Genomic DNA, 15,872 nt, shown 5'->3' with positions numbered 1-15,872 from the left:
GTGCCTTGCACATAGAGTAAGCGCACAACAAACATTCGCTGATTTCATTTTATGATGTTCTCTGGCTCCTACTTTAGAAAGCTGGGTCTGGCACCCCATGAACTGTTTCCTCACATGTGGGCAACCGGGCGGCCCTGCTCCCATCAATTAGCCACAGAGTAAATCCTTCACATCGGCGTGCACTCTGCTGGAATCCACAATAGGGACAAGAATAAGCACACAAAGAAGAATGACAGGGGCTTATAAGGGGACACAACTCAACTTCTGAGCTGCGTCTCAGAAAACATTTACAAAGTACCCCTGGGTTCCATCGTCTCACAAGCCCAGTGCTGCAGGACAAACCCCGTCATCAGGGTAGAGCACTGCTCTAGTAGTGCAAATGCTTAGGCCAACAGTTCCCCAGCTCTTTTGTGATGAGGTCCTCCTTGTTCCTTAACAGAAAACCCACAAGTAACTGAATTACGGGTAAAGAGGAGACAGACGGGAAGGAGGAGATGAGGGGCCAAAGGGCTGGGGAAGTACTCAGGCAAGGAAAAAAGGAGGCCTTGTGACTCGCCACGCCTGTCTCTACCTATAATGCAGATACAGCACGATGTGGTCAGATGTTTAATTGACCACGCCAATGATGGCCAGAAACTCCTGTACCATCAAGTCGGCTGCAGAACATGGTATCCATGGCGAGGGTGGCCACGAGGAACGCGCTGGCTCTGCCTCCATTTGGTCACCACTGGCAGAGAGGGACCTGTGATCTTGGCAATGGAACTGGAACCCCCTGGCCTCCACACGGACTGTGACTCAGGGGAGAGCTCTTTTCTGTGCCTAACGGAGGGGGCGGCACAGGTAGAGTGGGTCAGTGCAACCACATGGTGGCATCAAGAAGAAAATACAAAGAAGTTTATCTGGTAACGGGTGTAATGATGAGTATACACACAAAAAATTACTTCTGACATATAAAACGTGTTTTAAATTTTTTTTAATTTATTTATTTGTTAGAGAGAGAGCGAGGGAGCACAGACAGACAGAGTGGCAGGCAGAGGCAGAGGGAGAAGCAGGCTCCCCACCGAGCAAGGAGCCCAATGTGGGACTCGATCCCAGGACGCTGAGATCATGACCTGAGCCGAAGGCAGCTGCTTAACCAACTGAGCCACCCAGGCGTCCCTAAAACGTGTTTTAAATAGGTGAGCTCTATAACCAACTCTCCCCTTTATTTGCATTTTTTTCAGGCAACTCTGGAGTTTTTCACTCTGGGTCTAATGACAGACCCAACGGGATGGACACAATCTGTGACCAACCACATCCCCAAGGCATCCATTCCTTGGGTGATCACCTTCATTTATGCTCTAATCCTGGATGTCTCATCAGTCGTTTCTCTTCTAGTCTCCCTCAGTCTCAACACCCCTCTCAGAACCCAATCCCTGACCTCTGCTTACTACCACCTGCCATAAAACGCTCTGTGGTTTTGTTTTTAAGTACACTCTATCCCCAACATGGGGTTCAAACTCATGACCCTGAGAGTAAGAGTTGCACGTTTCACCCACTGAGCTGGCCTAGAATGTTCTGTTTCTACAGCCAACTCAAGAAAGCAACACATCCTTGCAGTTGGCTCGTAATAATCACCCAGTTCCAATATATAGAAACCAATTACAATAAGACCTTAAAAACCTCAATCTTCTTACCGGGGTTTCCTGGACAGCTGGCTGCAGTGAGTAACGGCATGGAGGTTCTGATGCTAAGTCTCTACCCTATCTCACGCCAGACTGACCTAGATATTGGCTCAGAGTCGGCGTGAGCTCAGCAACTATCACTGCTGCTCGTGACACCGTAAATACAAGGGTCAAAAAAGGGAACATGGAGTTGTAGGGCGGGGAATTTGTTAAGTCCGGGGCCCTACTCCACCACAAAGATGGCATGATGTCCCCCAATGGTGACAAAGCAAGCAAGACCCAACCCAATGCTCCCACAGACCTCTCCAGAAACTACTGTGCAACCAGCCAGCTGGAACTGGCCCACTCCCTCGGAAGCTCCCCTTTCCATTTGGCGGGGAGAGGGGGCCCAGGATACCACTTACAGCCCCCCAGAAGCACGTCTCTTATGTTACTAGCGTTGAAACACACACACACACGGCCCTTCTATCTGCAAGTTCACAGTAAAAAAGTGCCTGATATAGTCTTGGTATTTCTGAATCCTAAAGGGTTTTTAAATAGATTCGGGGAGCAGTTTTAGGTTTGCAGAGAAACTGAGCAGAAAGTACGGTTTCCGTTTACCTCCACACCTCCCTCCTGGTTTCCTTGGTTAATATCCTATATTCCCGTAGCACGTCTGTCACAACCGATGAGCCGGTAGTCACACGTTATTATTCCTTAAAGTCCATAGTATACATTGGTGCTGTGCCTTCTACGGATTTTGACAAATGTTGAAGGTTTTCTCCCCTTTACAGTACGTGCTGAGGCGCGATGAATCACCTACCTTACCTCGAGACGACTGTAATTGCTTTAGCTTTGTAAAAGGAAGTTTCCTAGGATTATAACATAAATCATTTGCTTCTTGTGAATGATTCATGGTTTCAAAGCCTGTCCCCCCGCCCCATAGCCCACAAACACATTCAACTCTGATTATCTGGAAGCCAACCGTTCACCACTCTCAAACCTCCAGCGTGGCCCCAACCTTGAAAGGAGTCTGGAGAAATGACAGGACCACGGAACAAAAAGAAAAGAAAAACAGCCTCTGAAATGATAGCTGACATGTCGGAATTAGTCAGTTTGCTGATAACTCGGTCTGGAGAGGTTTACAAAAACAGCTTTGTTAGCAGAAAGCGGGGCAGTGGCAGGGCAGTAGCATCAGGAGACAGAAAAGCCGAGGAAGAAGAAACCGGGAAGAGGAGGACGGGGCGGGGCAGACGCAGTGGCACGCGGGAGCGACAGAGGGACACTAGCCGGACTGCGTGATGGCAGTGAAAGAGACCACCAGCTAGACGCACGCAACAGTGACATGGACGGTTTTCCAAGGAGCGAGGGAGGAAGGGACAAAGTGCCTCTCGGTACTCTGGCCCCGAGACTGCCTAATTATTCTTCCATCTCAATCTGTCAATGGGAAGGCAACGTTTAACATACTAAAAGCTTGCTTTTCACATGGGCGTGGAAAGATGGCACTCCTTCCACCCACAGAAAATGCCTTCCGAAACCGTTTGGAAGGCTCAACGGATAGGGTTTCTTTATTCCTGTCTATCGATTATGTACAGACACTAGCTAGAGGTATCAATATATAGACAAGCAAAATATTTACTAGTGTGAAGCAAAATTCAAATTATTTCATCTGTCCTGCTCTTGGGGGATGTGACAGAGCGCACGGTAACTACTTCAGAAGAACACAGCCCACTCTTCTGTTTTTATCAGCATCATTTCCCTCTGGGCTGCAATCTAAGCTTACAAAGCGGCTCTCACACAAAAGCACGTCGGCGGTTGCCTGGGGATGGGGGCAGAGGGTAGAATGTAAGGGCCGAAGGAGCACAAGGAAAGTTTTGGGGGAGTGATAAAAATATCCTACCTCCTGCTGGTGACACTCGCTTCATGGGCGCATACGTCTGCCCAAGCTCAACAAAGTACACGCCTTAAGTGGATGCACTTGATAGTCCATAAATGATAAGCAATGAAATGGATTTTAAATCATCTCGATCATTCTACAGTGTACATGTGCACCACATAATGACATGGTACACTTTAAACTTATTGAATTTGATTATTCCTTAATAAAGTAGGGAAAACATTTGATATTACAAAAGGGGCTCTAGGGGCACCTGGGTGGCTCAGTGGGTTAAAGCCTCTGCCTTCGGCTCGGGTCGTGATCCCAGGGTCCTGGGATCAAGCCCCACATCGGGATCTCTGCTTGGCGGGGAGCCTGCTTCCTCCTCTCTCTCTGGCTGCTTCTCTGCCTACTTGTGTTCTCTGTCTGTCAAATAAATAAATAAAATCTTTAAAAGGGGGGGGGCTCTAGCTGACAAAAGGGAGGGCTCTAACAAGGGCAGACAGCTTTAGCTGTAGAAGCAAGTATAAACATTCATCTCCTATCAGATACACAGCTGCCTGGTTTCTTTCCTTCGCATGGTTCGCTGTGCTTACCACATTGCAAAATTCCTTCCCACGTCCTTCCTTAAAAGATGCAGGGCTTTTTTGTAGACTAGAAGGGAAGCGCCTAGGATTTAAATATTTGAACTGATCCTGGGATCTGGAGATGCAGAATCATTGACAAGGAACTTAGTTAGTGTCCCTTTAGCTTCCAGAAGCTACCTGGCTGAGGAACTGATCATTTTAGGAATTTAAGACTACAGTTATTTATAGGCTGTTTCTTAGAAGCTGCTGAAAAACATAAAATTGTGTTAATTCAAATCTCTAAATCTACTACCATGGCTTACTGATGCAGAAATGTTTGGACTTTATGGCTCCTATGTGTGTGCTTGTGTATACTTTGTGGTCTCTAAGAGACCTGTGGGGGAGGAGGGAACACCTGTTACTTCCCTTCACCTGGCCACATATAGTGCACATGATGGATTAGGCCTGGGCAGATGCTAGCCATCAGCTTCGCAAACAAGAATGATGTGCAAAACCAAGCTTCAATGTCTTCTTAGTAAATCACACATTTCCAATGTGACACGAGTCAAGCTGTCTTATCCACACCCTAAAACTGAAAGTAACAAGTCTTAATCAAATATAGAAATTTAGTTTTGTCCCAGCCTCATCAAAAGCACCTTGCCGATAAAACCTATGTACTCCCAGCTAGCATTTTCTTAGTATTGAAAAGTAAATGTAAACTCTTGCGGCTATTACAAATTCTTGTGATTACAGCGCATATGGTGAACGTTTCCTGGCTTGGAATGTATGTAAGACCCAGAGAGTTTATGTGGGTAAAGAAAATATGAATTCGGGCACCTGGGTGGCTCAGTGGGTTAAAGCCTCTACCTTCAGCTCAGGTCATGATCCCAGGGTCCTGGGATTGAGTCCCATATCAGGCTCTCTGCTCAGCAGGGAGCCTGCTTCCCCCGGCCGGCCTCTCTGCCTACTTGCTATCTCTGTTAAATAAATAAATAAAGTCTTTAAAAAAAAAGAAAATATGAATTCTACAAGCACTGAAGTGCTGACAGCAGACTTATTTTGACTGTTCTTTTTCTAGGTTTCGCCGCATTTAAAAACCACTACACATGTATCTTCTGTGCATTTTAGATCTATGGCTGTTCAAAAATGAAGCCCAAGCAAATCTTGCTGGTTTAAATACAGAGGAAAACCCATTTTCTGAAGAGAGATCCGGTGTACTCCAGGACGCCGGGAAGTGCCGTTTGCGCCCCGATAACGCGCACAGTCATTAGCAGGCAGTAACGAGGAGCAAGCGCAAAACCTACTTAAGAACACACCCCTAGGCAAGGGTACAATTTTCTCATTTGTTCAAATGGTAAGCCCTTGGCAATGAGTATCCGATTCATATTCATTATCTCACGGAGCTGCCGCTTCGCTGGGGCCCGGGCCTTAGACAAGGGAGGACGTCGTGTTTGCAGGTTTCCATGTCTATGCAGCCGGCATGATCTCTATACGCAGCGTGTGCTTAATTCTCGTCCACCGGGGAGGTTTCTCTACCAAGTGACACCGGCTCTCTTTATCCCACGCCTGCTCCGGAGAGCGGCTTCCCTGCCCGGCCCGGGTTGGGGTGAACCTAACACTGTCAAGTGGGGTCAGCAGAAGACACAGCGGCAGACGAGCGGAACGATGTGGCTACACCCAGAGCCCAGAAAAAAGCAAGTGGGGAGAGTCTGCTGGGCTGAAAAGAGAGTGACCCCAAGAGTGAGAGAGACACACAGACAAAGGAGATGCAGACAGAGGGAGCTACAGGAAGAAAGGAAGCAGGGTAGGCGAGGAAAGGGAGGGAAGCTTGTGGATGGTTTTCATAGGACCACATTACAATTCCTCTGTGGGTCTGTGTTAATGACACCACACGGCCAGCATCTGCTATGATTTTAACTTCCTACCTAAGTCAAAGCAGATGCCATCTTTATTTTTTAAAAAGATTTTGATTTATTTGACAGAGAGACATGGAACACAAGCAGGGAGGAGTGGGAGAGGGAAAAGCAGGGTTCGTGCCAAGCAGGGAGCCCGATGCGGGGCTCGTCGATCCCAGGGCCCTGGGATCATGACCTGAGCCGAAGGCAGACGCTTAATGACTGAGCCACCCAGGTGCCCCAGATACAATCTTTAAAATTTCCTTCCCACATTTTTAACAGACATCCCATTTTACAAAGGAAAAGAATACATTCATGCAACAACAGCCCCATGGTCTTCTAGACCATCACGTAGAAAGACTCTCATAAAGTCAATTTTCACTTCTGCGACTATAGGCAGCTTTGACATGCCTTGATACTTGGTACTTGCCAGGGGAAATTAAACGGAGAGCTAGATGCAAGAAAGAGGTTCCCCACCACTAATGCTCAATTTCAATAAAGCAAACAAGAGGACAAATTCCTATAAGGCTTCCAGCTGATTTTTTTTTTTTGGTCAGTTTTTTTAAAGTCATCTCCACGCCTAGTGTGGGGCTCGAACTCACAACCCTGAGATCAAGCATGGTAGGCTCTATGGACTGAGTTAGTCAGGCGCCCCAACTCCCAACTGTTTTGATCATTTTCTGAAGTTGGGAAATACTTGGCCTTTTTGGTATCCTTTTGTATAGTTAACATACTTCCACCATAAAAGTCTTCTTTTGAGGGACAGGTCAACAAAGTTTGTGACTGTAAAGAGTTTTTATTTAGGAAATAAAAACTTACCTCTGTACGTAGGACCTAAAACTTCAAACTGGAACTCCAACATTAACACGTTATATTTTTATATCTGGAAGCAGATGCTCCACACCTCTTTGAGCCTCAGTTTACTTATCCACAAAATGAGGGGGAGTGGGTCTTGACAGCCCTTTCTAGCATGGGAATGCCATGACTCAAGTTGGAGGAGGAGAAATTTAAAGGAGCTTACATGATCATTCTCTAACTCCCCGGCACTGCTCCTATCTCACTCCTATGACCGTGACTTCTCTCTAGAGATGTAATAGTAACTCAAAATCTTTTAGTAAAGTTTTAAAAAAAAATAACTTAGGCTACGTTTGTAAGTCGGAGACTTTGCAGTTGGACTCCCTGGAGTGCACCATTAAAAAAACCACTACATTTTAAAAACAATACAAAACACTGTCACTAATTTCTGGGTGGTGGGTTATAACCGATTTTTCTATTCTTCTTTAGGGTTTTCTGTATTTTCTGAACTTCCCTACAATGAAAAGGTACCAGTACTGTCATTAAAAAGTTGGATTTTTGAAAGGGATTAGTGCATTCTTGCAAGTTTTATCAGATCTCTCAAGTCTACTCTAAAATCATGAAGGGGGAGTACAAAATCCCTAACACAACGTGTGCCCATGCTCAGTGGCTGATTGCTGCAGCCTGAGTCATGACATTATTATTATAATCAGAATCTATGGTTCCCAGACCTCTGTGGAAATCAAAACATGCATTTTATCTAAATAACATTTCTTTTTCCCCCCAGCATCCTGGCCCTTGAGAATCATGGTTAAAATTCCTTTCCAATTTAAAGTAAATGAAATGAAACATGAAGTCCTCCTTCTACACACACACACACACACACACACACACAAAACCCCCAGAAAAACTGCTTGCCAGACAAAATATGATTGCTATTGGGCTGTTTTTTTTTCCTCTTGTTATGCTCGAAAACACAACACTTCAAAAGTTAAAATAAATATTTAGCTGTCAAAACAAAACACACCCCCCATATGGAAAACACAAGTATGAGTTTGATGACGTTTATTATAAAAACAACTTCCACAGCAAAAACAAATGTTTAAATTGTCTAAAAAAAATGACAAAACCAGATGATGTCATTACTAAGTTCTACTTGACGATCCCAAGAAAGGTAGCAGGTGCACCGCAGAAAGAATATGAACACCACCGGCTAACTTCCAGGGTCACGGTCATCAAAAGTGTTCAAAAAATTCAAGTCAGACAGCAAATGAAGTTCTTCAAAATGACAATTACAGGCTTGGTTCGGGTAGATCCCTAGAACAAATTTGCTGCTGAACTCATTTCTCATCAGTGGAGGAAAGTGCAGTGATTCAACTCCCCATTCTCTACCTGATTACAATCCATCATCTATGACACGTTACCTCTGAAGTCTCTTTTTATCCAGGACCAGTAACTCACCTTTGTGCAGCATGCTCAGCTCACACCCCTTCACTGACCCCAAGATTTAGAAAGCAGCAAGGCACCGGAGCTTAGTCATGGGACTTACCTTCAAATCCCAACTCTCCCACTTGGTTGTGCAATCTTAGACATGCTACTTCGCTAGCCTCATCTGTGAAATGCACATCGCTACTTTGCAGAGTTGCCGGGAGGATCAAATTACACAATGGGTGTAAATTCAGTGGAGCATAATTTCTAGAACTATAGTAGGCCTTCAAGGAATGTCAGTTCCCTTTCTCCCCCTATTCCTGGCCACTTACTTCCAAGTATGATCAAATTTAACATTCATGGTTTTAATTACTCTCAAGCAAGCTCAATGGTATATAGGGCATGTAGTAATTTTAATTTTTGTTAAGTAAAATTTTGAATGGCGCATGCCACGAGGGAGATGGTACAATGAGGTTGTGCTAAAAAACCATGAACTTCTGAAGAGTAAGATGATCTTAACCCTGATGTCTGCTTCCAACCCCGACCAGCTGTACAATCTAAAGCAAGTCCCTTTGCGTTCTGAGTCTGGTTCTTCATGTATAAGATAAAAAGAATATAGAATGTATACAAAGGCCCAGCACAGCACAAGTACCATAGATGGTAGCTCTTACTGGTCCTTTAATTATTCAGGTCGATGTACTGGGACTAGTCACTTTTAAGACTAGTAGGGTGAGCTCAGCCAACATTAAATGTCACGTCAAGACGCTGTTACTGCTTTCTACTCTGCCTGAAGTTACGTTTTACTGCCTCTTGTAGAGGGAATTCCACCAACCTCAGTACAACGGACATTCTGGGCCAGGTAATTCTTTGTTGTGGGCGTTGCCCCAGGTGACACAGACTGCCGAGGCCGAATCCTTGGCCTCTACCCGCTAGACACCAGCAGGTGCCGCATCCCAATTCATGACAGCCAAAAATGTCTCCAGACATTGTACAGTGTCCCATAGGGGGCCAAACTGCCCCAGTTAAAAACCACTGGTCTAACACTATCCACAAACAGGGCAATGCACAAGGATCTTGGGAGGCACCCCTGCAGGAGGGCGAAGGTTTGCCAGACCTACTATTCAGTATCGTTCACTCTTTTGTGTTCCAACGTCCATCATCCAGAACTCAAAGTTGACCACAGAAGAATAATTTTGCTTGGCCCCATTTGCTGTTTGAAGATAACTTTAAGTCACAGGAAGGAATGCTGGCCTAGCCACTGTCTCCTCACAGCTCCATGAAGTGACATAAAACCACTCCCTCTGCCCCTTCCCTGCTTGTGCTCTCCCTCTCATGCTCTCTCTCTCTCAAATAAATAAATAAAATCTTTTTTTAGAAAGACGACTTATAAACCATATTATTACCCAAATTGGAAAAGTACATCTTTGTCAGGAAGGTGTGGTACTATTTATACAATGAACATCTCCCTGGCAAGAAATGACTCCACTGTGCTCACGGCAGAAGCATGTTTAATGTGTATAAAGTGCTATGTTAATACCCAAAAGACCCTGCACACCCCTTGATTATTCACAACAAATTCATGGTCTGTTTTTCATTCTAAAAACTGCCCCAGAAGGCGGGAACCATTTCTTATCCACCATGTATCCCTGGATCTCGCACAGAGCCTCCAACCCAGGCGGCAACTCAGTAAATGTTTGTTGAATAAATGAATGGTCATATATTCTGCTTAATTAAGTACTCTGTTGACAAAGAAAAAGAAAGAACCTTTCTTTGCTCTCATCCAACGGGAGCTGAAAGAAAAGATCTTTTTAGGAGAAAATAATTACAGTCTACTCCCTTTTACCCCAAATCCAAACAACTGGAAAGTTCAATTAACCAAAAAAATTTTGTAGGCAAAAGTTGGGGAAAGCAGCCAAAGAGATAAGGCCTAAAGTTCAAGCAAGCACAAACATTTGTTCAGTTCCCAATGTTGCTGGCACCAGAGGGGGAAAAAGGGAGGGGTGTAGGGCAGAAGGGAACCAGGAGGTGGAGAGCAGGAAAACAGGGATCAGCCTCTGATGGTTGGCTGCCATTCCTTCGACAAACTGTTTTCTTTTTTTATTGTCAAAACTTTGGGGGTGAGAGTCAAATTTCTTTCTTTTTAATGATTTTATTTATTTATTTGAGAGAGAGAGAGAGAAAGAGATTACAAGTACGCAGAGAAACAGGCGGGGGGGGGGGGAAGCAAGCTCCCTGACTAGCAGAGAGCCTGATGCGGGACTCGATCCCAGGACCCTGAGATCATGACCTGAGCCAAAGGCAGAGGCTTAACCCACGGAGCCACCCAGGTGTCCCAGAGGGTCAAATTTCTACTGCAAAGACTTGATTTGCCAATTATTCTTCAAATGGCTATATGCAAAAATCTTCAAGACTATTTAGAATGATTCTTGATCATTCTTTCATTAATTTCTGAAATTTCTTCATCGTTTTTCCTCCTCCAGTCCTGCGAGGCAAACAGGTTCTCAAAAAGCTGCCTAAAGCATCCATTTATTCCTTTTATCTGGAGAAACTAACCCCCCCTCCACCCAACAAAACTTCCCTCTGTAAAAGATTTTACCATTCTCAGCATTCTATTCCTAACAGAGAAAACAATCAGACTTAAATTGTATTTTTAAATGCACAAGCTTTAGATTGTTGCCTGTACACAGAACGTGTATCAGAGTAACATTAGAAATGGTGCACTTAAAAAAAAAAAAAGAAATGGTACACTTAATAATGCTTTTTTAAACACATTTTCATCAGTCTCTGAGAGGAGAATCTCTATTTCCACCTAAAATACTTTCAGTTTCGCATTTCCAGTAAACAAAATAATTACTTAAGTGGTCCATTCATTTGGTAGATATTAAATTACCTCCAATACACTGGTATCATACCGGAGGAATCTTACACTAATTTTTTTGAAAATTTCACTCAAAAAAAACCCCACAAAAATTCAATATGGGCATGGAAACAGAATTCTAAAAACCATATATGATTACAGATCCTATATGGTGGTCTTTGATACAAACTTATTGCAAGGCGGTATGCACAAATCATGGCCTATCTGACCAATTTCCTGTTGCATAAAGATTATACTTGCTCTTAAAAATGTTAAATAACCATTTTTAAAGACTGAAGGTAAAGACTAGATTGGAACCTTATGTAACCAAAATGGGAAGGCACGTATAGCCTCACCACATTAAAGGTGGATGCCTTTTTAGTATGCACCCTTCTAAAGCAAATATGAGCATGAGTTTCCGAAGGCAAAGCTACCATCCCAGAAGCCCTTGCTTCTTCAGTGTAAAGAATGGGGAGGGTTCTGTTCCCGGAGAAGAGGAGCTGGGGAGGGAAAGGCTTTGCAAAATTCCAAGGGACTCGTAGTTGAAACTTATGCTATTCTGTAAATGTTCACATTTCCAAGGAACAACATCAAATTTACATTAAAACTGTCTTAATCAAGATAACGAAAAAAAAATTATTCCTACTGCTCTATAGGCTTGCCATAGATTTGATAACCGAGGGAAGAATTACAGGCAATTATAAAATGATGGCTTCAATTAGGAAAACTGGATCTATTCCAAATTTAAATCAAAGGGGGGGCTCAGATAATCCCGATGGGATAATTTAAACGAATATAGGGGACTTCCAGCAAAGACGTACATTTATTCTATTTCTACTTCGTCCAAAAGCCAAGCCAAAAAGAAAAAAAAAATGTCAAGCAAAATGCTAACACGACGTATCTCTTGCCCTTCAGGAAATTAAAAAACCAAACCCGGAGTCCCTTATATAAACCTCGTTCTCTTTTCTTTTCCCAAGGGGTCTCCCAAGCACAGGGTTTTTATTGTAAAGGGCAATCCAAACAAACCTGAGAAACTCGCACAGTCCCCAGCGCAGAAAATAATATAGCACTGAACACGAACCACACACAGTCTTCCCTTGCTCATTTGCAAACCTCTACCTAGTCCTGGACGGCTGGGAAGAGGCCGCCAGTAATGTTAAAGAAAGAGAAGGAATGGAAGAGAACGAGAAACTTCGAAAGCACAAACCTCTCTCCCAGAACCTAGAAGAGACAGCACCTTGTAGGGATTTCACGCTTTTCGAAACGGAAAGGTTACACCCTGCAGTTTTGAAAATCCACCTTCTAAGGCTCAACCCACGTGACAGAACGTTCCTCTGGCTTCTATAGGTTCCACGCTGGAGCTGCAATCTCCCACTCTCCCCACCCCCATTCGCCCACCCCCCGCCATCCCCTCAGTAAGAAGAACCGTTGCGGACCCTCCCTGCCCCCCTCACTCTCTCTGCACTCCACCCCAACCCCTCCAACCGCCCCCCCAGCATCCCCGTCGAGAAAACCCCGGCTAGCCCGCTCACCTCCACGCCCGCTCGTCCCCACCCCAGTCCTCTTCGTTGTGCGAAGCCGGGCAGGTCCCCCCTCGCTCCCGCCCCATCCCCGCCACCTCGGAGGTGCATGCCCGGGGAGAGGGGGGCCCGCCTCGCCCCGCGCCCCCCAGCCATCCTGGCTGAGAACACCAATGGGTGCCCCCACCTCACTCCGCCCCCACCGCCCTCCAGTCTCGAGAGGAAAACCAGGGGCCCCTTCCCCTCCCCCCGCCCCGCTCCCCACCATTCCGCGGAGAAAGCACCGGGAGCCCCCCCCCCCCCGGCACACCCGCTCCCCCGCCCCCACGCCACTCCCTCCCCAGTCGCATCCCTTCCCCACGCCCGCCACCGGCGTGGCCGAGGCACGCACCCGAGGGACCCCGCGGCCCCCACCCCGGCCGGGCGGCCGAGGCCCGGGGCCGCAGGTACACGCCGCGGCAGGCCGGGCGGCCCGGGCGGCGGCGGGGCAGGAGGGCGGCCGCTCCCCCGGGCCGCGGGGCCGACGGGCGGGAGGCGCACACGCACGCACACGCGGGGAGAAAGCGGGCTTACTGCCTGGCGATGCTCGCCCGCGCAGCTGTCTCGGCGGCGGCCGCTGCCTGCACCGAGGCCGAGGCGCAGCGGCAGCGGCAGCGGCGGCGGCGGCGGCGGCGGCGGCTGCGGACTGAGCCCCCTGGGCCGGGCGCTGGATGTAGGGCGCGGGAGGGGCGCGAGAGGAGGGGCGCGCGGGGGAGGCGGGGAGGGGGCGGGCGCGCGCGCGGGGGCGGGGCGCGGCGCGCGCCTGCCAGGGCTCTGCCGGCCGGGGCTGCGGGGCGCGGCGCGCGCGGGAGCCGGCCCGGCAGGGGGCGGGGGCGCCACGCGCCCCGCGCGGGCACGTGCCCCCGCCTTGGGAGCGGCCGGGCTGCTGGCGCGGAGCGAGCGCGCGGGGAAGGAGGCTGCGGGAAGGCGGGGACGAGCGTCCCCCCCCTCCCCCGCCAAGGGGCGTCTCTGGTCTGGAGACCGAGGGGAGGGCAGGCGGGCGGGGGGCGCTCGGGGCCCCCCCTCCTCCCTCGCGCTGCAGCCCTCGAGGCCGGCGGGGAGTCACGAGTCACTGCAGGCAGCCGCGGCCAGGGCAGGGGAGGTGGGAGCAACAAAGAGAGTCGAGCGAAGGTGGCCTCACCGGCGGCCTCCGCTAACCTGCGCACTCCCTGCAAAGCGGTCGGGGTCCGGGGTGCGCCCGGTTTCAGCCGCAGACTGCGGAACCCCGTGGGTAGGAACGCTGTGGGAGGATCCACCGGTGACCCTTCCCCTTAGTAACAAGCTGGTGGGAGCGAAAGGAGCTCCATGTATACGCCTAATGCCACCATCCATCCAGAAGGCTTTTACATCACCCAGAAAAGCACTGATGGCTAAGCGGCACGTGGCTACTCATTCACTCGACATTTGGTTTACTGCGCCCTCACCACGAGCCAAGCCCAGTGCCAGGTGCTGGGGATACAGCGCAGAGTCATACGAAGCACCATCCGCCCTGCCCGGGGAGCTTGCAATCTAGAGGGGGGGAAGACAGAGGAAAAAGAAGAGAGAAAATTTGGGCTAAGGCCTGTGCAGGAAAAGAAGAGGTTGCAAAATGGGTGGTTAGGAGAGGAAGGAGGAGGTGACGTTTAAGCCGAGCCCTGGAAGTTCTCACAGAAGCGACCATAGAAATAGCCAAGGAAGAGCCTTCCAGAAAGAGGGAGCAGATGTGTGAAGGCCAGAAGGAGGGGGCAGATCTTGATGCCTTGAAATTAAGAGGTGGTGACTGATCGGCACCAGCAGAGCCCGGGAGAGAAGCATAATAATAAAGCTGGACAGGACAGGCTGGCAGGGACCAGATTTCGCCCCGCGTGCTAGGCCATGGGCAGACTATTTTATTCCAAAAACAATGGGAGGCCAGTGAATGAATGGCTTTATCCCAGGGCATGACGTGATCTCATTTATATTTCTTTTACATTTCTTTTCCTCTTGGAATAATTGTGAATTCACATACATTTGTAAGCACTTATACAGAGAGGTGCTGCGTACAGCTTACCCCACTGCAGAACTATCCTACAAGATCACAACCACAATATTGACATTAGTACAATCTACCAGTCTTACTCAGATTTCCCTGGTTTTACTGGTACTCACGGGTGTGTGCGTTTAATTCATACAATTTTATCACATCTGTAAACGCGTGTATCCACCACCACCATCAAAATGCAAAACAGTCCCATGAATATAAGAATCCATCCTGTTCCTCTTTCATGGCCACACCCACTGCCCTAGACCCCAAGTTCTTCCCTGCTGGTGACCATTAATCTGCCCTCCATTTCTATACTTTTGTTATTTCTAGAATGTTATGTAAATGAACCCTACATCTGTAACCTCTGGGGATTGGCTTTTTTCCTCCCCATCTGCTTAATTCTCTTGAGCGTGATCCAAATTGTTGCATGTATCCATAGCTCTTTCTTTTTTACTGCTGACTAGTATTCCTGGTCTGATTTATATTTTTAAAAAAGATCGCCTTGGTTTTGGACTTGATGGAACTGAATGAAAGAGGAAATTGGAACTCAAGTGGAGACAGCGTAGTGTAGACAATTGTCACTGTAAAGGAGGAACAGAAGTCCAGTGGAACAGGAGAGACAAGTAGGGAGCAGAGAAGGTTCCCTTCTCTCTTTTGACTTTTGAGAGATGCAAACATGTTTAGGCATAAGCAGGAGGGAGGCATTGCTGATGAGAGAAGGGCTCCCTAAAGACCCTGCCCAGGCGAGATGAAATGAGAGCTGGATTCTGTGCAGAGGGTGGACCCTCCACCTGCTCAAAGGCATTCTCCACTGTGACCCTAAAGGTATATTGGGAGCGGGGTGGGGGGAGGGGCAGCTGACTGTATGTATAGATCAATCAAATCCAGTCTGATGACTTCTGTTTTCTCCTGTGATGCACAAACGGGCTGCTGGCCTCCCTTAGGAGAGACCATAAGTCACTGCAAAGTTCCTCTCTCTCTCCCTGGCACCAGTGGCCTGGGCCTTCCCTTTTCCCATTCCAGGCCCTCAGAAGCACTGAACTTTGGTCCTTCCGGATGGCAGAAGAGACTCCGGCTTCGCACTTGCTAGGGAGAGAAGCAGCTGATCTGCCCCACTCTGATGCCTACAAGGCTCTGAATGAGCAGGCAACCCCTGAATAGAATACCAGCCCAGCGTCCAGCCCAAATGTAGCCAAGAGGCACCCAGAGATGGAGGGGTCTGAACGGAGGGCCCTCTCCCAGCACCCTCCT

General features: G+C 47.9%; 1 protein-coding gene across 1 annotated transcript in view; it reads right to left on the bottom strand.

The window, feature by feature from the left end:
• Positions 1 to 13,273, bottom strand: part of FHL1 (four and a half LIM domains 1) — a 61,115-nt gene extending 47,842 nt beyond the window's left edge. Inside the window, exon 1 of the mRNA XM_080795832.1 lies at positions 13,154 to 13,273. The gene's annotated coding sequence lies outside the window, so the exon portion shown is untranslated. The remainder of the gene's footprint in view (positions 1 to 13,153) is intronic.
• Between the last annotated feature and the right edge of the window lie 2,599 nt (positions 13,274 to 15,872).

Source organism: Martes martes (assembly GCF_963455335.1).
Source record: "Martes martes genome assembly, chromosome: X".
Taxonomy (NCBI): domain Eukaryota; kingdom Metazoa; phylum Chordata; class Mammalia; order Carnivora; family Mustelidae; genus Martes; species Martes martes.
The sequence above is the reverse complement of the archived record's forward strand: the minus strand, read 5'-3'. Positions and strand labels throughout refer to the sequence as shown.